At 41.3% G+C, this 21,489-nt stretch overlaps 1 long non-coding RNA gene across 1 annotated transcript in view; it reads right to left on the reverse strand.

The window, feature by feature from the left end:
* Positions 1-6,021: 6,021 nt before the first annotated feature.
* The window catches only part of LOC126069201 (uncharacterized), a 469,916-nt gene continuing 454,448 nt past the window's right edge, over positions 6,022-21,489 (reverse strand). The window contains exon 5 of the long non-coding RNA XR_007515880.1: positions 6,022-6,151. This is a non-coding gene — a long non-coding RNA (uncharacterized LOC126069201). The remainder of the gene's footprint in view (positions 6,152-21,489) is intronic.

Here is a 21,489-nt window from a genome sequence, read left to right on the forward strand (position 1 = left end):
TCTTCTGAGGCACCTCTGGGTGAACTTGAACTTCCAACCTTTATGTTAGCAGCCAAGTGCATTAACTGTTTGCACGACCACCTCCAAATCAGCTGCCATCAAGTCGGTGCTGACTCACGGTGACCCCATGTATATCAAAATAGAACTGGGCTCCACAGGGTTTCCATGGCTGCTTTTTCAGAAGCAGATCACCAGGCCTTTCCTCTGAGGCATCTCTGAGTGGACTTGAACTTTCCAGTTAGCAGTTGAGCTTGTTTTTGTCACCTAGGGCTCCTCGACTGATGACGGGTGCTCAGAATTTCAATCCCGGCACTCTAGCCCCCAGGAGTGCAAACAACAACCACTGGATACAGAGGACCCAGCAGTGCCAGTCTGTGGCCACCCAGGGCCAAGCTGGACACTGAGCCTAGAGTTCCAATCCAGGCATCACTCCACAAGTGACTCATGAAACTCAGATGCCATGCTTCTGTCATGACTGTCTAAACACTCTCCCTCGTTTGTGACTCGTGTGGACTCCCTATTAATTTCCTTGGAAAGTTGGGGCTCCCCACACTGTCGTGGTCTTGAAGATTTTTCTACACAACAAGAGTAGTTTTGAGTTTTCTTCTCTCTTCCTCTTTCTTTTTTAACTGCAGGCAAACATTCAATGCTTGACACGATTTCAAGGTTATTCAGAGACAGCCAATGTCCTTGATTCAATAGACCCAGCACCCCTGAGTGGAAGCCAGTGCCTGAGATGGCTCTGCGATTTGATGAGGGCCGGAGCAGACTGACGGAGGCCATTTGGCCAAGGCAGTGTGGGTCACTGGTAACTTTTCTTCACCTCATCTTGTTCACTGATAGAGTTAAGTCAGTTCCAGAAGACCCTGGAGTTAGCTGAGTAAATGGTCCTAGGATACTAACAAAGTCATGGGGTTGCAGGTAAACATGGAAATGTAGGAGAAGAAAGCAAACTGCTCGTAGGAGAGACCATACAAGAATGTTTAAAAAGGGAAATGTGAAGGTGTGTTTATGTGTTAATATATAGACAGTAAGTGGAATGGTGCAAGCAGATAACACGCATGGCTGCTAACTAGAAGTGTGGAGGTTTGAGTTCCCTCAGAGGTGCCTTGGAAGAAAGGCCTGGTGATCCCCTTCTGAAAAATCACCCATTGAAAATCCTACAGAGCACAGTTGTACTCTGACACACATTGGGGCCCCATGAGTTGGAACTGACGCGATGGCAAGTGGTCCTGGTAAGCTCTGTGAGTGACACCAGGTTGGACAAGATACACTTCTAGACTTACCACGCTTGGGTGAATGGAGAAGGCGAGACATACAGATGAATAGCTATGACAAAACATAAAAGTGGCTCACACTACCTGACGGGATGACTAAATGTAGAAATTCCGAGGGATCTAGGCCACTGCCAGCCTCAGTACCATATCCAGGGGTGTCTATACTCCTTGCACTGAAAATAGTTGTAATTACACCATTAGCGCCCATATTGGTGCCCTGTGGCCACTGTGACAAATTACCACACACAAACTTGTTGGCTTCGAACAACACAAATTTATTATCTTATAGTTCTGAGGGTCAGAAGTCTGACACAGGCCTGACTGGGCTAAAATCAAGGTGTGGGCAGGGCTGCAGGGTGCTTGAGAAAAGAATTTCCTTGTCTTTTTCAGCTTCTAGAGGCTGCCCCACTATGTATGACATATATTGAATACAGTGATATCCTTAAATCATTTTCCCTGTCCTAATGTGCAATATTCCTGGTATCTGAAATAGCATGGCACAGTTAGAATTCTTTTGGGGATTTTGGGAAATCTTGGCACAAGATGTTATGAATTGATCCTCTTATCACTATGTAATGTCATTCGTTGTCTCTTCTTATAACAGATTTTGACTTAAAGTCCATTTTGTCTAATATCAATATGGCCACCCCTGCCCTCTTTTGGGAGCCCTGGTGGTGAAGTGGTTAAGAGCTCAGCTACTTAACTAAAAGGCTGGCAATTCATACCCACCAGCCGCTCCTTGGAAAACCTGTGGTGCAGTTCTACTCTGTCCCACAGGGTTGCTATGACTCAATGGGCTCTCTTTTGGTTCGTATTTGAGTGGAATATTCTTTTCCTTCATTTCACTTTAAGTCTGTTTGTGCCTTTGGTCCTAAAATATGTCTCTGACAGACAGCATATGGGTAGATTATTTTTTAAATCCGTTCTGCCACTCTCTGCCTTTTGCTTCGAGTGTTTAATCCATTTACATTTAATGTAATTATAAGGAAGGAGTTACCTCTTTGATTTTGCTAATTGTTTTTTGCATGGTTTGTATCTTCTTTGTCCCTCCATTCCTGCAATTTTGTCATTAGTTGTTTTTTTTTTTTTTTTTTTTTGCTTTTTTGTCTCAAGGCCTTGATTTCTTTCTTCTTATATTCTGTGTCTATTTCTTAGATCTTTTCTTTGTGGTTACCGTAAAAGTGACATGTAATACCTTAAATTCACAAAAACCTAGTCTAACTCGGTACTAACATGTAATCCATAAACAAGTACCGTACAACATTAATGTTCAGAAACTCTATTCCTATTTCACTCCTCCCTTTCCCATCTGGAAACCCTGGTGGCAAAGTGGTTAAGAGCTACGGCTGCTAACCAAAAGCTCAGTGGTTCAGATCCACCAGGTGCTCCTTGGAAACTCTATGGGGCAGTTCTACTCTGTTCTATAGGGTCACTATGAGTTGGAATTGACTTGATGGCAACAGGTTTGTTTTTTTGGTTTTTGTTGCCTATCTGTCTGCTGCTGTTGTCATCTCTTACATCATTATATATCCTCTGCCCGTTAGGATAAATTTATTCTTATGCATTTGCTGATATAAAGCTTATCTAACAACTAAATTTACCAGCATAAAATACCATAAAACTGACCCTCTTATTTATCCATGCCATTACTTCTACTGGAGATCTCTTTTGGCACAAGATGTGATAAACTGGTTTGGTCCATCATAGGAATTTGGTTGTTGAGGCACTTCACAGTGAAACCAAGAAGGGGCTGTCTTGAAGCAAAATGTAGTAACTTCACAGAGAGGGACTGCAGACTACAGTGTCACCTGAAACTCAGGGGAGGTGGGCTTCACTCTCCCAGACCCCTTCCCCAGCACCCAGATCCATGGGCTCCAAATTTTTGGATCACTCACTACTATGAGAGGTTTTAAGTATTCACTCTCAATTTGTTGTTTTTATTCCTTTACCAATTATATGCATGCATTAATGTGTTCATATATTACATACACTTGAACACAGAAGTAGGAGAAAGATGGATGAAGATAGAATTATATTTTTAAAATATTATTTTATGTATTTTTATTTACAAATGATACATATCTTCTTTTGTTCTCATTACAATATATATTAGAATTAATAATGTCCAGGGTGCTTGAGTTTTAATTGTCTTGCTAATTGCCATTGTTGTTGTGAGGTGCCGTCAAGTCGGTTCTGACTCATAGCGACCCTATAGGACAGAGAAGAACTCCTCCATAGGGTTTCCAAGGAGCGGCTGGTGGACTTGAACAGCCAATCTTTCGGTTGGCAGCCGCGCTCTTAACCACTACTCTACCAGGGTGCCGTAATAATACAATTAGCGATTATCTCAAGGCATATACTCAGGGGAAGTTTGTGGCTAACAATAACCCAAACCCACTGCCGTCGAGTTGATTCCGACTCATAGCGACCCTATAGGACAGGGTAGAACTGCCCCATAGAGTTTCCAAGGAGTGCCTGGTGGATTCGAACTGCCGATCTTTTGGTTAGCAGCCATGGCACTTAACCACTACGCCACCAGGGCTTGTGGCTAACAGTATAAAAAAAAGTGTACGTAAATTCTTGTTTCAGATGATGTGTTTGATAACTTCAGATTCGGCAGGTGCTTTCTTGTTATATCTCATTAGATAACGATTGTGTTACCGTGTAATACTATCTTCATCACTCTCTTCATTATTGAGACAGACAAATATAAATGAAAGTTCTGGGACTTTCTTCCCACATCTCAATTGGCTGCCTTAGGAACCCCACCCAAAGTGGAAGACCATCAGCTGAGACAACACCCCTAGGACCCAGCCAGATTAGGACTCCCTGTGGAATTGTTGTCGGTGTTAATGGCTGAGGAGTTGGCTCTGACTCATGGTGACTCTGTACGTAGCAGAACAAAGTGTTGCCCAGTCCTGTGCCATCTTAGTGCTTGAGTCCATTGTTGGGGCTATTGTGTCAATCCGTTTCATGCAGGGTTTCCCTCGTTTTCGCTGACCCTCTACTTTGCCAAACATGATGTCCTTTCCTAGCGATTGGTCTTTCCTGATGACGTGTCTGTAGTAAACGAGTCTAAGTATCGCCATCCTTGCCAGCCCTTATGGATTACAACACAATGTTGTCCTGTGGAATTAATTCCAGGGAAAAAACTTGCTAGTACTTTTCAGTTCACTTTGGATGTGTGAGGTGAGTGGGGGGGGAGGGATACTTCTTGGGGGTACCAAGAAGGACTCATTTTTTAGTAGAACTTCCATTTTCACAGATTATACAGACTCCCATTGTGGACATGAGAGTTTTCTGTTGTTAGGTGGGGTCAAGTTGATTCCTACTCACAAGGAAACTTTGCCTGGTCCTGCACCATCCTCACCATCTTTTCCAGAGTGGTCCATATTCCTGTTACACAATCCTCCAGAAATTTCTCCAAGGAAGTAAGCACCTAAAGAATGTTTGTTTAGTGAATGTATGAATAAATAAACGTTGAATGAGTAGGTGATTCACAAGGAGATATAATAAGTTTGCCTGAATTCTTACATACTCCAGACTGGGCATTCCAAACTTCAAGATGGCAGCCAACATCTGCCCCAGGGAATGGCATCTGGTTAGTGCTGAGGTTGGTGTGGATGGACGTTTAGGTATCGCCTCAATCTGAGCTTCAGACGCATCATGGCAGCCTGCAGAATTGATTGCATTCGGAAAGCACTGTTTCCTCATTCATCTTCTCTCGGTTTTCTTTTTTAACTTCTACCTGTACTTTTAGGAATGGCTATTAAAGATGAACACTCTAAGATTATTAACGGATACCTAATAAAGAATCAGAGCCCTGGTGGTGCAGTGGTTAAAAACTCAGCTGCTAACCAAAAGGTCGGTTGTTCGAATTCACCACCCACTCTTTGGAAGCCCTATGGGGCAGTTCTACTCTGTCCTATAGGGTTGCTATGAGTCGGAATTGACTCGATGGCAACAGATTTAATAAAGAATTAAAAAATAAGGGAGGCCACTGTCATCTCCTTCTTCTGGTGTTCCCGCGGCTGCTTCAGTGTGCAATTAGTACCACGTGTGTTAAGCAGCAGTTGAGGAAACTCTGATTGTTGGTGGGGCCCCTGAAAGCCAAAGGCTGAGAACAAAAATCATGCTAATATGAAGGTAGGCATAGGATGTCCCTGGGCAACAGTTTAAGATCAAGAAACCTATGCTACTGGGAAAACCAACGAAAGCTTACTTTGAACAAGGTTTGGTGCCCTCTCTCTTTATGGTTCATAAAGTAACAGGTGTATATGTATAGCTGGTCTTTTTCTAAAACTAAATTTGCCAGGGGATTGTTTTGATTAACATCAGATGGAGAGAGGACAGAAATTGTTTGGGGAAAAATGTGCCTTTCTCCATCAGTGGCATGCTCATTAAGCATTTCCTGCATATCCCAGTAAATAATTCTGCATTCCACTCCTTAACACAATAATAATTCAAAAAATTCAATACGTTCTTTGATTATAAAAAAAAAAAAATAGGATTCAACAGTTTTCATTTATCATCATAAAACCAAAGACAGTCTCATAACTTCTTTGGACATGGTTCTTGGTACGGGTAGAACTGTTTGTCTGAAATCTAAATAAACCCTATTTATTTAGTTTTTCCTTCAAATGCCTGATTGTCCAAATAGACTCTTATAAAAAATTTGAAACAATAATAGATATAGACAAGAACTATCAGGCTTTCAAAACACAAAGAATGGACTTACGTGCAAAGTGAAGTTACAGCCATTGTGAAAGAGACTGCTGAAGACGGAGGCTGTTCTCCTGCGAAGTTGAGTTGATCTTCTCACTACAGTCTTCTCACTGCCGGTGCTATCACACAGAGCCATGTGCCGGTGACTCCTGCATTAGAACAACTTCTGTGGAGCTTTGCAGCCAGCAGCAGTAGCTGGGACAGTGACCACAGGAACATGCAAGCAAACCTTGCTAGGACAAATGCCCAAACTGTTGGTATTTGGGATGGATTGGAAAACACGCTGCTTATTTTAATGGTTCTATATTATCAGTGCATCTTACTGTGGTAGCTTGTGTGTTGCTGGAAGCTATGCCCCCAGTATTTCAAATACCAGCAGGTGGTAGACAGGTTTCAGTGGAACTTCCACACTAGGACAGACCAGGAAGAAAAGCCTGGTGATCTACTTCTGAAAATTAGCCAATCAAAGGCGTACACATCACCACAGAATACTGTCTGACTCGCTTGCATCGGACACATCAACAGAAGGGATCAATTGCTGGAGGAAGACATCATGTTGGGTAAAGTAGAGGAAGAGGGAAACCCTTGGACTCACACATGCCAGTGATGATGAAGACGGCACAGGACTGGGCAATGTTTTGTTCTGTCATACGTCACGTTGCCATGAGTCAGAGTCGACTGGATGGCAACTGTCTATGTATGTTAAGCAATCCTTTTCAGTCCAATCGACCTTATGTAAGCTCTGTCAAAATGAGTGTATGCAACACCAAAATACCCAGACAACCATCCAGGTGCTCTGTGGACGGGAGTTTCTTGTGTTATGAGGGTTTGTCTCCAATGACTTTAGTACATTTGCACTTGATCTGAAATCCTTAATCAACTGTGAGTCACTGATCAATCAAGGCCATGAATGAAACAGAACTTACAGAAAACAAAACGAGACATCTTCCTCTCTGGGTCTTGCTAACCCTGAGTTTGGGCAGGTGTAATTTTTAGATTTGTGTCTAAGGACAGATTTTTTTTCTTCATATCCAGAACATAAGATGTCTTAATGTTTAAGCTTAAGGCCACACAACCTTATGAAGTATGCTGATTTTGTTTAGCCATTTGACATGAATTCACGCTCGATGCTAGCTCCAACTGGCTGGTATCAGGGAAGCATTCTTAGACTCTAAGAACACGTCTGTGAGAGAGCTCATATTGCTTCCACCCCAGATAGCAACATGACACATGAATTCATCAGACGAAAAGCTCTTACCACATCTTCTGCGTGCAAAGCTTAAACATGCATTGTTTTAAGTGCGGTTGTTGAAAGACACCTAAGAATTAGAGTTATACATGTGATTTTATGTGCAAAGATATAGATTGTTTATCTGTAATCATTTATATACAACACAAAGGCATTTTAAAACTTTGCATTATTTTACATTTGTTTTCTTTTCATCTCTTGAACAGTGTTAATTATTTATACTAGAGCCTAATAATAAAGGTCATAAAATCTTGTGGGCAAATTTTAGAGAAAACAAGTGTTACATAGAGTTGCAAAAGGATGTGAAAACATTCTAAGGTATTTTAATTAGCAGTTGGAGGAAAAGTCATGGAGAAGAATGAAGTTAGACTCTGTCTGTCTAACCAACAGTCACTGTTACCAAATAGACAATACCAAAAACCAAACCAAAACAGTTGCCATCAAGTTGATTCTGACTCAAGGTGAACCCATGTGTGTCCGAGTAGAACTGTGCTCCCTGGGGTTTTCCGTAGCTAGTTTCAATGGTAGAGCACCAGGGCTATCTTATGAGGTGCCTCTGTGTGGACTCGAACATCCAATCTTTTAGTTAGTAGCCGAGCTTGTTAACCATTTGCACCGCCTGGGGATTCCAAACAGACAATAGAACATGGCCAGCACTTTGACTTCTATTTCTGAGGACGGCACTGGAAACCTGCCAGAGAGCTGCAGTATTTCTTGCAGTCTTTTTGGCTTAATCACCACACCTTTAAAACACTTTATTGAAAAATATATTTCTAGCAAGTTCTTTATGCATCTGTTTAAACCACGAATCTTTTTATCATCACGTTCTGCAGCAGAAAAGACCTGGCCATGTGTTCCCATAAAGATTACAGCCTAGGAAACCCTACAGAGCAGTTCTACTCTCTTCTGTAGAAGTGCTGAGACGGAATCTACCCAACGACACCTAACGACAGCAACGTTAATCACATCTAGCAACTATTCCTAAAGAAGGAGTTGTTTTTCAACTATTAAAAAAAAATAGTCTTTAAAAATGTTTTTCTCATTTATTTCATGTTAGGTCAAGTTAAAGTTATCAAAACAATTGACCGGAACTTCATGTGTGCATTTTTTATACACATGCAATAACGCAATGAAAATATCTGGATTTGCTGATATGCAAAACTCAGAATGGTATTTTAAGAAAGCCCTTTTGTGCATAATAGTATATATGGAAAAAATAAATCAATGATTTAATTTAAAATTATTTCCAGTGAAAGGGGAACAGTTTCCACCACGCTGGGATTCACTGTAAGGCTAAGAGTCGAGAGGAACTTTGCAGTACTGAGTGAAAGAAACAGATTTTGCACTTCAAAGAGAAATATTTCTTATCAAGCTTTTCTAAAATACACCATCTAGTGTCTAACGCCAAATGATTAGCAGACACGGTCCATCTTTCCTTAAGAAAAATCGCGCAGACAAAAAAGAATGTAAACAAAACATAAATTACAATTTTTAAAACTGTACTATCCTGAGTGGGGGGAAAAACAACGCTGTAAATCCAAGTCAGGATTAAGAAAAGACAGTGAAAAAAAAGTTGTATTCTACTAGCCTAAAATAATACCGCAGAATAATGTTGTTTGAGTTTCAAGTACAAATTCCACCTTCAGTTTTGGGAACAACTTCCCATGTCATTCTACCAGCTGGAAAGGAGAAATACGAAATTGCCTGCCAGCTCACACTCTGTATATGAGCACAAAATACAAACAAACAAAAAACAGTTGCTGTCAAGTTGACTCCTACTGATGGCGACCCCATGTGTGTCAGAGTAGAACTGTGTGCCATAGGGTTTTCAATGGCTGGTTTTCAGTAGGTCACCAGGCCTTTCTTCTGAGGTGCCTCTGGGTAGACTAGAACCTCCAACGTTCATAACTGAGCACTTAACTATTTGCGCCACCAACAGACTGCGAAAAATACTGTCACGAATTAAAGCAGTGAAAAGAGTAAGACGATCTTAATAATGGCTTTTAAAATTTCTCGTGACTGGCCTCCTTGAATGATGTGATCGGTTTCCTTAATTTTCTCAAAATCCTATGTGTGTATATGAATTTTCCAGAAGTGTTTGAAATAGGAACATGTGAGTCCTAGTGGGCGGATTTGGAAGAACAGAGCCAGCCTGGTCTCGGTGCATTGCTGAAGGCACTGCACAGCCCCAGTTCACTGCTGCTTCTGCCTTTGTGGATGGAAGAAAGGAAACAGCCCAGGGTTACAGCTGACTCCACGCGGAAGGGAGCTGGGCCCTCAGTAATTCGCATTTTTATATTTTCTGGCCACGCTACACTGCACTGCCTAGGAAATGGGAGACACAGCATCCATTCTTATGTCTTTCATTGTGTTCTATTTTTTTTTTTTAATGAACAATGCTGGATGTTAATATTAAAGCATCATTTTAATCCCATTCTCCCCTCTCACACAGACATATCTATTCAACACACACACACACGTACATATATAATCATACATGTTGTTGCCGGCACTTAACTAATGCGCCGCTAGGGCTCTATTACATGTATGTACACTCTTAGCCATTTTATAGTTTTGACTGCTCTTAGGAATAAAACCGCTTTTTTTCTAGGTTTTTTTTTTTTTTCCTGATATTGCTAGTATAAGAATGCAATTTTGTTTGGTATGGCCTGTTTTATTTATCATACTAAATTCTGCCTTAGTATTGCTCTAACAGAAATACCATAAGTGGATGGCTTTAAAAAAGAGAAGTTTCTTTTCGCACGGTCCAGTAGGCTCAGCGTCCGAATTAAGGGCACTGGCTCCAGGGGAAGGCATTCTGTTTCTGTCGGCTCTAGAGGAAAGTCCTTGTGATGCATCAGCCTTCCCTTGGTCTAGGAACATCTCAACACAGGAACCTCGGGTCCAAAGAACATGCTCTGCTCCTGGTACTGCTGTCTTGGTGGTATGAGGTCCCCATGTCTCTCTGCTTGCTTCTCTCTTTTATGTCTCAAAAGAGATTGGCTTCAGACACTACCTAATCTTGTAGACCTCGTCATATAACTGCCACTAGTCCATCTTATTACATCATACTGATAAGATTTACAACACAGAGGAAAATGTCATCAAATGACAAAATAGTGGACAGTCACACAGTACTGGGAATCATGGCCTAGCCAAGTTGACAGATATATTTGGCGGACACAATTCAATCCATGGCAGCAGAGCTGCCAGACAAAGATACACCAGGAAGAAGGATCTGGCAATCTACTTCTAAAAAAAAGTGGCCAGTGAAAACCTTATGAATAGCAGCGGAACACTGTCTGACACAGTACTAGAAGATGAGCCCCTCAGGTTGGAAGGCACTCAAAGTACAACTGGGGAAGAGCTGCCTCCTCAAAGCAGAGTCAACCTTCATGACATGGATGGAGTCAAGCTTTTTGGACCTTCATCTGCTGATGTGCCATGACTCGAAATGAGAAGAAACAGCTGCAAACATCCATTAATAATTGGAACGTGGAATGTATGAAGTATGAATCTAGGAAAATTGGAAGTTGTCAAAAATGAAATGGAACAGTTGCAGGTACATGTCCTAGGCATTAGTGGGATGAAATGGACTGGCGCTTGCCATTTTGAATCAAATAATCATATGGTCTACTAGGCCGGGAATGACAAATTGAACAGGAGTAGCATTGCATTCATTGTCAAGAAGAACATTTCAAGATCTATCCCAAAGTACAATGCTGTTGATGCTAGGATAATATCCATACACCTACAAGGAAGACCAGTTAATATTATTATTACTCAAATTTACACACCAACCACTAATGCCAAAGATGAAGAAACTGAAGATTTTTACTAACTTCTGCAGTCTGAAATTTATCAAACATGCAATCAAGATGCATTGATAATTACTGGTGATTGGAATGCCAAAGTTGGAAACGAACAAGGATTGGCAGTTGGAAAATATGGCCTTGGTGATAGAAACAACACAGGAGATCTTATGATAGAATTTTGTAAGACCAACGACTTCTTCATTGCAAATACCTTTTCTCAACGACATAAATAACGACTAAACACGTGGACCTTGCCAGATGGAATACACAGGAATCAAATTGACTACATCTGTGGAAAGAGACGATGGAAATGCTCAATATCATCAGTCAGAACAAGGCCAGGAGCCAATCGGAGAACAGACCATCAATTGCTCATATACAAGTTCAAGTTGAAACTGAAGAAAATTAGAACGAGTCCACGAGAGCCAAAGTACAACCTTGAATATATCACACCTGAATTTAGAAACCATTTTAAGAAGAGATTTAATGCACTGAACACTAAGGACGGAAGAGCAGACGAGTTGTGGAATGGCATCAACGACATCATACGTGAAGAAAACAACAGATCATTAAAAAGACAGGAAAGAAAGAGACAACCAAAATGGGTGTCAGAAGAGACTCTGAAGCCTGCTCCTGAATCTTGAGTAGCTAAAGCAAATGGAAGAAATGATGAAATAAAAGAGCTGAACAGGAGATTTCAAACGGTCGCTTGAGAAGACAAAGTAAAATATATAATGAAATGTGCAAAGAGTAGGAGATAGAAAACCAAAAGGAAGAACATGCTTGGCATTTCTCAAGCTGAAAGAACTGAAAAAAAATTTCAAGCCTCGAGTTGCAATGCTGAAGGATTCTGTGGGCAAAATATTGAACAATGCAGGAAGCATCAAAAGATGGAAGGAATACATAGCGTCACTGTGCCAAAAAGAATTGGATGACGTTTAGCCATTTCAGGAGGTAGCACATGATCAAGAACCCATGGTACTGAAGGAAGAAGTTCAAGCTGCACTGAAGGCATGGGCAAAAAACAAGGCTACAAGAATTGATGGAATGTCAGTTCTGATGTTTCAACAAATGAATTCAACGCTGGACACTCTCACTCATCTATGCCAAGAAATTTGGTAGAGAGCTACCGGCCAACCGACTGGAAGAGATCCATGTTGTGCCCATTCCAAAGAAAGGTGATTCAACAGAATGTGGAAATTATCAAACAGTATCATTAACATCACACGCAGCTAAAATTTTGCTGAAGATAATTCAAAAACGGTTGCAGCAGTACATTGACAGGGAAATGCCAGAATTCAAGCCAGATTCAGAAGAGGACGCGGAATGAGGGATATCATTGCTGATGTCAGATGGATCTTGGCTGAAGGCAGAGACTACCAGAAAGATGCTTACCTGTGTTTTATTGACTATGCAAAAGAATTTGACTGTGTGGATCATAACAAATTATGGATAAACTTGTGAAGAATGAGAATTCCAGAACACTTAATTTTGCTCGTGTGGAACCTGTACATAGTTCAGGAGGCAGTCATTCAAACAGAACAAGGGGCTGCTGTGTTTTTTAAAGTTAAGAAACTTGTGCATTGGGGTTGTATCCTTTCACCATATTTGTTCACTCTGTATGCTGAACAAATAATCTGAGAAGCTGGACTATATGAAGAAGAACGGGGCATCAAGGTTGGGGAAGACTAACAACCTGCAGATGACACAACCTTGCTTGGTGAAAGTGAAGAAGACTTGAAGCACTTATTGATAAAGATCAAAGACCACAGCCTTCAGTATGGGTTACACCTCAACATAAAGAAAACAAAAGTTCTCACAACTGGATCAATAAGCAATGTTATGACAAATGGAGAAAAGATTGAAGTTGTCAAGAATTTCATTTTACTTGGATTCACAATCAACACCCATGGAAGCAGCAGTCAAGAAATCAAATGACACATTGCCTTGGGCAAATCTGCTGCAAAAGACCAATGCAAGCCATGCTATTTTCAGTCACTTCAGATGTGTGCAAAAGCTGTGCAATGAATAAAGAAGACCAAAGAAGAACTGATGCATTTGAATTATGGTGTTGGCAAAGTGTATTGAATATATCATGGACTGCCAGAAGGAGGAACAAATCTGTCTCAGAAGAAGTACAGCTAGAATGCTCCTTAGAAGCAAGGATGGCAAGACTTTGTTTCATGTACTTTGAACATGTTATCAGGAGGGGCCAGTCTCTGGAGAAGGACATCATGCTTGGTAAAGTAGAAGGTCAGAGAAAAAGAGGAAGACCCTCAATGAGATGGATTGAGATAGTGGCTGTAACAACTGGCTCAAGTATAACAACACTTGTGAGGATGGCGCATGACCAGGCAGTGTTTCCTTCCGTTGTACATAGGGTCGCCCTGAGTCGGAACAGACTCAACAGCACCCAACAACAACAACAACAAGAATCTTAAGGAAGAAGGGTGCCACATCTTTCTCCAGCGTAGTGGCTGGTGGGCTCAAACTGCTGACCTTTCAGTTAGCAGCTGAGTGCTTTAACCGTGTACCACCAAAGCTCCTTTATTATATTTGCTGGTACATAGTCTGTTTCATGATTATGTCTTTTTTTTTTTTTTAACTAGTTTCATCTTACTTAGACTTTTCTTTGGAATAGATGTTGAGTTTATCAAATATTTTCCTATTAGCCACCATGAACATAAACAGATGGTTTTCTTTAGTAAATGGAATAAATCATCTTATACCCTTCTTCCATCCTGGGTTGACAGTATTGTCCATTCTCTTCGGTATCCTGAATTCTACCAGCGAATAATGTATTAGAATTCTTACATGTAACCATACAGGCTAATCGCGTATGACAATTCTATAGGTTCTCAGTTACTTGGTATTCCCTTAGCAGGTTTTGGTGTTAAGGTGAGGTCACATTGTAAAATTGGGACATTTCCAGCATTTTCTGCAACCTAGAAGAGTTTACATTATACAGAAATGATTTGCTCTTTAAAGCTTAAATAGAACTCAGCTGTTAAGCCATCTGGGTCTGATACGTCTCTTTTTTTGAACTAGCATCTCTTTAATTACCGTTTCAGCACCTTCCAGGATTAATTGTACATTCAGTTTTCTACCTCTTTGGGAAGCAATTTTGGATATTTTTCCGGAAGTCAAGCATTCTCTTTAGAATTCTCATATTTATTGCCGTAGAGTTTCACAAAATATTCTCTTAAAATTCTTTTAATTTTTTTGTATCTGTGGTTACACTGCCTTTTTATTCACAACCTCATTTATGTTTTTGCTTCCTGTTATTTGCCCTTCGATCTAACTTGCTGGTAGTATTACTGTTTTATGTTTAATTTTAAAGAAATCACATTTAGATATTTTTATGATTCCTGCTATTTATATGATTTTGGTAATTTCCACCTTTACTCTTTTCTCCTTTATTTTGCTCTTTAATTCTATCATCTTTTCTAGTTTCTTCATTGAATATGTTGTTCATTTATAGTCTGTCTTTTTTCTTTTTAGTGGTAAGCCCTGAAATCTTGTTCTTGTGCGCTATCTAGTCGATTCTGACTCATAGTGACGCCATGTGAGAGAGCAGAACTGTGCTCCGTGGGGTTTTCTAGGCTGTAATCTTTACAGGAGCAGGTCGCCAGGTCTCTCTCCCTCAGAGCCACTGGGTGGGTTAGAACATCAAACCTTTCTGTTAGCAGTTGAGCACTTAACCATTGCGCCACCAGGGCTCCTCCTTAGCTATAAATATGTGCGTCATAGTCTGACATACGGAATTTACCTTTTCACTGCTTTTTGGGTAATTCGGCATTTCTCTTTGACCTGGGGCTGTTTAATAGAATAATTCTTAATTTACAAATGGTTCGGCATTTGGAAGTCCTTCTTGTCTCCTTAATATCTAGCCTTGTTTGCTTATCAAAGTGTTGTGTAAAATCTGGACATTTTAGATTTCATTAGGATTTTCTTTGGCCCTTCCAATTCCCATGCATGCTGGCGCGCTCTGATCTCCAACTCCCAGCGTCTGTGTCTCTGTGTGAGGGCTTGCTCCAGCCACCAGACCTTTTCCATCAAAGCACAGGATGCTGGACTTGCCTCAGCCTCAACCTGTGACCCGCAGAGTTGATGACTAAACAGCCCCGTGCCTTCCCGTCTCAGAGGGAGAACCTGAGTGTCTGCTCTCACCACCTCCCAGAGACCCCTGTGAAATTACGCTCAAGCTGCCTACAGTGGTAGCCTGCTGGGTAAAGCACCCTCGATTGCGTCTTGTCCTTGTCTACTTCCTCTTTCCCCATCTGTGTTTCCTTTGATCACATCCCAAGTAAATTACTTGCATTCAAATATTTGTCTCAATATCTGCTCCTGAGACACACACGCACGTGCACACGTACACACACACTCATGTATTGGAAAATAACACATAGTTTTCTCTCCTGCTCTTCTCGTGCCTGTCATTGTGGTTAGTTGCCACTGAGTTGCTCCAACCCGTGATGGCCTTATGTATAGCAATAAAACGTTGCCTGGTCCTGTGCCATCGTCATGATCGTTGGCATTCCTGAGTCCATTGTTGAGACTATTGTGTCATCTCATGGTTTCCCTGACCTCTACTATAATAACTCATGTCTATTGTTAGCTGCCACTGGGTTGGATCCAAACTCATGGAGACCCCATGTGTTAGAGAGTAGACCTGCTCCATACGGTTTTCTTGGCTGTAATCTTTAGCGCCGTTGAGTTGGATCCACACTCGTGGAGACCCCATGTGTTACAGAGTAGACCTGCTCCATATGGTTTTCTTGGCTGTAATCTTTACAGAAGCGGATCACCAGGGCTTTGTAACCGATGGGAACGGGTCCTGTCTCGTGAGAGACACCAAGCCTTTGAGAAACAGAAAGTGGACTTTATTGCAAGCCAGTCAAGCAGTTGCTTGGAGACTAAGTCTCAAATCAGGGTCCCTGAGGTTGGGAATTCTAGGGCTGTTTTAGGGTTTAGGATAGGGAACTTAAGCAAAATTCCTAAAGTTTCTGGGGGTAGGCAGGCAGAAATTAATGGGTGCAGGGGGAGCAATATGGCGGCCGGGGACGTGTGCTTTTTGGGGGGTATGACGCATGAAGTTCATCTAAGGACAGCTTTGTGCCTTATTGCTCATGTCTGAATGGGGGCGGGGGGTGCGTTTGGTGAGTACTGAAGTGGTCTTGAGCAGAGAAGCAGTGAGACAACCTTGGGGTGTAACACGGAAATGCCTTATGGGGAACTCAGAGAGCCTGGGTGTGATGGGAGGTTACAGCTTTCTTCCAGGGAGCTGCTGGGTGGGTTTGAACTGTCAACCTTTTGGTTAGCAGTTGATCACAAACTGTTTGCACTACCTAGGCTCCTTGACTCTGTTACTTAATTTTACCAGGGCAGAAACATCTGGGATATTCCAGTAACATTTTTGGGTGAGGACTGCATGTATTTAGAGAAGACAAAACTGGTATTCTAATACAGATTGTAACCTAGACTTTTAGATAAAGTCACATGACATCCTGCTTGGCAGGTTAGGAGCAAAATGGCTTTGCCCAGTCTGCTAAAAATACAGCTGCCCTGGTTTTCACCCAATAAAGCAGTACCTGACAGATGTTAGAGGTCCCCATGTCCACACTGAGTCCTACTTAGACCTGGCTAGATGCCAAGGTTGTCTCACCGCCTTCTTCAACAACATCAACAGCAGAAATCCAAGTTGGAACGGTCCAGTTTAGTACCTCAGCAGCCTCTCTTTTGAGAAATGAAAATTAACATTGAAAGTGTGACATACCTGGTACGACTTAGTGTGGGTGTACACGAATTTTCTGGTTTGAGAAGAAAAAAAAAATCCAACCAGAATAAAGCTGCTAAATAAAATATGTGCTTCTGAATTAAAGTTGGTTAACATCCTCCAAGGAGTCCTGGTGGCACAGTGGTTAAGCACTCGGCTGCTAACTGAAAGGACATCGGTTTGTACCCACAAGTCGCTCCAAGGGAGAAACATGTGACAGTCTGCTTCCGTAAAGATCACAGCCTTGGAAACTATGGGGCAGTTCTACTCTGTCCTATAGGGCGGCTATGAGTCGGAATCGACTTGACAACACTCAACAACAGTTGGGCATTATGGACCCATACAGGAGGGCACAGCAACAGGGTCCTGGAATTCAACCAGTATTTCAAAGAATGGGCATAAAACTGTTCTCTAACTGAAGAGCCAAGGTTTCCCAAATTTATTCACTTACTAATTTTAGTGGAACTACACCTGCTTTTTGGGAGTGAAGATCCAGGTGTGCGAAATACATAGAAGGTCAAAGCAGCTTCTTCAATGGGGGGCCGTATATCCATTTCAGAGACGATGAAATCCTGCTAAAGAGGAGGAGAAGTGAGAAGACGGTTGTTGAGAGGGGATACACCAGAAGGCTGAGAAAGATCTTCTTCTTCTTCTCCTCCTTCCTCCTCCTCTACCTTCTTCTTCCTTTCTTCTTAGCTTGTGTCCATTTTTTCCAGTTCCATTTCATATCTGTGTTGTAATTGTCATGAATTCAACACACGTTAGAGATGTATATTCAAATATCTCCCCAAACGCAATTCAGGTTGGATGTGGATAACTTTTGAATGATCTCACTTTTAGGGATACCCCATGCCACTAGAGTGTACTTTTCGAACAGTGAAGAAATAAAATCTAAGAAGATTAAAATGGAACTTGAAAAATGTTCCCCTTAGAAAGTAGAAAGGCACTATTAGTATTAATAGCATTTAAACGACTGAGTTTAATATTAACCTTTCCCACTTAAAATGAAATTTAATAATATATAAAAGAGTAATGCATAAAATAGGAGTTCCAAAGTATAAATGATAAAACATAACGAAGCTTTTACATTTTTAGCATGACTAAAAATCAGAATATTCTAAAATGGATTTTATAAAGCTTGCTTCCGTTATCGTTAGCGTGTGGCTTCTAGGCTGATTTTAATGTAAGGATAAAATAATGATTATGAAGAACATGACATTCAGAGGGGCCTCAGGAGTCAGGATCGACTTGACGGCCACCTGTTTTAATTCATCACCAATATTTTATGTCCCCAGTCGTTAGGGAACTCTTCACTTAGTAGGGAAGGGAGAGAGTGATGAGTGTCACAATAGAGGTGAAATCAGACTGAAGGGGGCAAAGGACTTCCTCCTCTAAAGACTAAAAGACACTTGTATTGGTGTCATGGTTAATTCTATATGCCCACTTGACTGGGTGATGGCATCCGGCTGTTTGGCCAAACACTACTCCAGGTGTTGTTGGGAAGGTATTTGTAGATGTGATTGAATTTATCAGCTGACTCTAAGTAAAGGAGATCGCCCTCAATAATGTGGGTGGGTCTCATCCTACCAGTTGAAGACTTAGGAGCAAACACTGAGGGTTCCCAGAAGTGAAGAAATTCTGCTTCAAGACTGTCATATAGTTACCTTGCTGAAATTTCCAGCTTGCCTGGCCTGTGGATTTTGGACTTGCCAACTCTCATAGTCATGTGAGCCAATTCCTTAAAATCCTGTCTATTTTATATATGAATAAAAACTGAAACCACACCCATTGCTGGTGTCAATTCCAACTCATGGGGACCACATGTATTACAGAATAGAATTGCTTCATAGGGTTTTCTTGGCTGTAATCTTTACAGGAGCAGATTGCCAGGCCTTTCTTCCAAGGTACTGCTGGGTGAGTTCAAACTGCCAACCTTTTCGTTAGTAGTTCAGTGGGAACGATTTACACTACCCAGGGACCTTTGTATGTATGTCTATACATTTCCTGTTAAATTTCTTTCTCTGGAGAACCCTGACTAATATAATCGGGTTCCCTGTTAAGAGAAGAAAAGGGAAAATGGACAGATATAAGGGTGGGTTTTTCCCCAGCAAGCCTTCAATGCCTAGCTTTGAAGATGAGGTCAGAGTTTACAGTTCCGTATTGGTTTTTTAAGGGAGTGTTAGAAGGAAAAGAACATGTGTATTTGATGTGTACAACTTCAAACAGTGTAAAAAAATTATTAAAATATATCTATATTTACATATATAAAATGTGTACATACATGTAAAATGATTTATACTTTGTATATATATAAAATGTGTGTATATATATAAAATATGTACGTATATAAAATGTGTTGTTGTTAGGTGCCGTCGAGTCAGTTTCAACTCATAGTGACCCTGTGTACAACAGAACAAAACAATTCCGGGTCCTGCACCATCCTCAAAATCATTGTTATGCTTGAGCCCATTGTTGCAGTCACTGTGTCAATCCATCTCATTGAGGGTCTTCCTCTTTTCCGCTGACCCTCAACTTTACCAAGCATGATGTCCTTCTCCAGGGCCTGATCCCTCCTGACAACACGTCCAAAGTATGTGAGACATAGTCTTGCTTCTAAGGAGCGTTCTGGTTGTACTTCTTCTAAGACAGATTTGTTCGTTCTTTTGGCAGTCCATGGTATAGTCAATATTCTTCGCCAACACCACAATTCAAAGGCGTCAACTCTTCTTTGGTCTTCCTTATTCATTGTCCAGCTCTCACATTCATGTGAGGAGATTGAAAATACCATGGCATGGGTCAGGTGCACCATAGTCTTCAAGGTGACATCTTTGCTTTCCAACACTTTAAAGAGGTCTTTCGCAGCAGATTTGCCCAAGGCAGTATGTCGCTTGATTTCTTGACTGTTGCTTCCACGGGTGTTGACTGTGGATCCAAGTAAAATAAAATCTTTCACAACTTCCATCTTTTCCCCATTTATCATGATGTTGCTTACTGGTCCAGTTGTGAGGATTTTTGTTTTCTTTATGTTGAGATGTAATCCATACAGAAGGCTGTGGTGTTTAATCTTCACCAGTAAGTGCTTCAAGTCCTCTTCACTTTCAGCAAGCAAGGTTGTGTCATCTGCGTAACGAAGGTTGTTAATGAGTCTTCCTGCAATCCTGATGCCCCGTTCTTCTTCATATAGTCCAGCTTCTCAGATTATTTGCTCAGCATACAGATTGAATAGGTATGGTGAAAGAATACAACCCTGACACACACTTTTCCTGACTCTAAACCAATCAGTTTCCCCTTGTTCTGTCTAAACAACTGCCTCTTGGTCTATGTACAGATTCCTCATGAGCACAATTAAGTGTTTTGGAATTCCCATTCTTCGCGACGTTATCCATAATCTATTATGATCCACACAGTTGAATGGCTTTGCAGTCAATAAAACCACACATCTTTCTGGTATTCTCTGCTTTCAGCCAGGATCCATCTGATACCAGCAATGGGCTTCCTTGTTCCACGTTCTCTTCTAAATCCAGCTTGAATTTCTGGCAGTTCCCTGTGGATATACTTTGCATATGAGCAATTGATGGCCTTGTTCTGACTGATGATATTGAGCTTTTCCATCATCTCTTTCCACATGTGCAGTCGATTTGATTTCTGTGTGTTCCATCTGGCGAGGTCCATGTGTTTCATCACCTTTTATGTTGGTGAAAAAAGGTATTTGCAACGAAGAAGTCGCTGGTCTTGCAAAATTCTGTCATGTGATCTCCAGCATCATTTCTATCACCAAGGCCATATTTTCCAACTATTGATCCTTCTTCTTTGATTCCTACTTTCCAATTTCAATCACCGGTAATTATCAATGCACCCTGATTGCATGTTTGATCAATTTCAGACTGCAGAAGTTGGTAAAAATCTTCAATTTGTTCATCTTTGGCCTTAGTGGTTGGTGTGTAAATTTGACTAATAGTCATATTAACTGGTCTTCCTTGTAGATGTATGGATATTTTCCTATCACTGATAGCATTGTACTTCAGGATAGATCTTGAAATGTTCTTTTTGACAATGAATGCAACACCATTCCTCTTCAAGTTGTCATTCCCAGCATAGTAGACCATATGATTATTTGATTCCAAATGGCCAATACCAGTCCATTTCAGCTCACTAATGCCTAGGATATCGATGTTTATGCGTTCCATTTCATTTCTGGCCATTTCCAGCTTTCCGAGGTTCATACTTCATACATTCCAGGTTTCGATTATTAATGGATGTTTGCAGCTGTGTCTTCTCATTTTGAGTCGTACCACATCAGCAGTTGAAGGCCCCAAAAGCTTTACTCCATCCATGTCATTAGGGTCAACTCTACTTCGAGGAGGCAGCTCTTCCCCAGTCCTAATTTGAGTGCCTTCCAACCTGAAGGGTTCATCTTCTGGCACTATATCAGACAATGTTCCGCTCCTATTCATAAGGTTTTCACTGGCTAATGCTTTTCAGAAGTAGACCACCAAGTCCTTCTTCCTAGTCTGTCTTAGTCTGGAAGCTCCACTGAAACCTATCTGCCATGGGTGACCCTCCTGACGTTTGAATACCAGTGGCATGGCTTCCAGCATCACAGCAACACGCAAGCCTCCTCAGTACGAGAAACTGACACACGGGGGA

This window comes from Elephas maximus, chromosome X (genome assembly GCF_024166365.1).
Source record: "Elephas maximus indicus isolate mEleMax1 chromosome X, mEleMax1 primary haplotype, whole genome shotgun sequence".
Taxonomy (NCBI): domain Eukaryota; kingdom Metazoa; phylum Chordata; class Mammalia; order Proboscidea; family Elephantidae; genus Elephas; species Elephas maximus.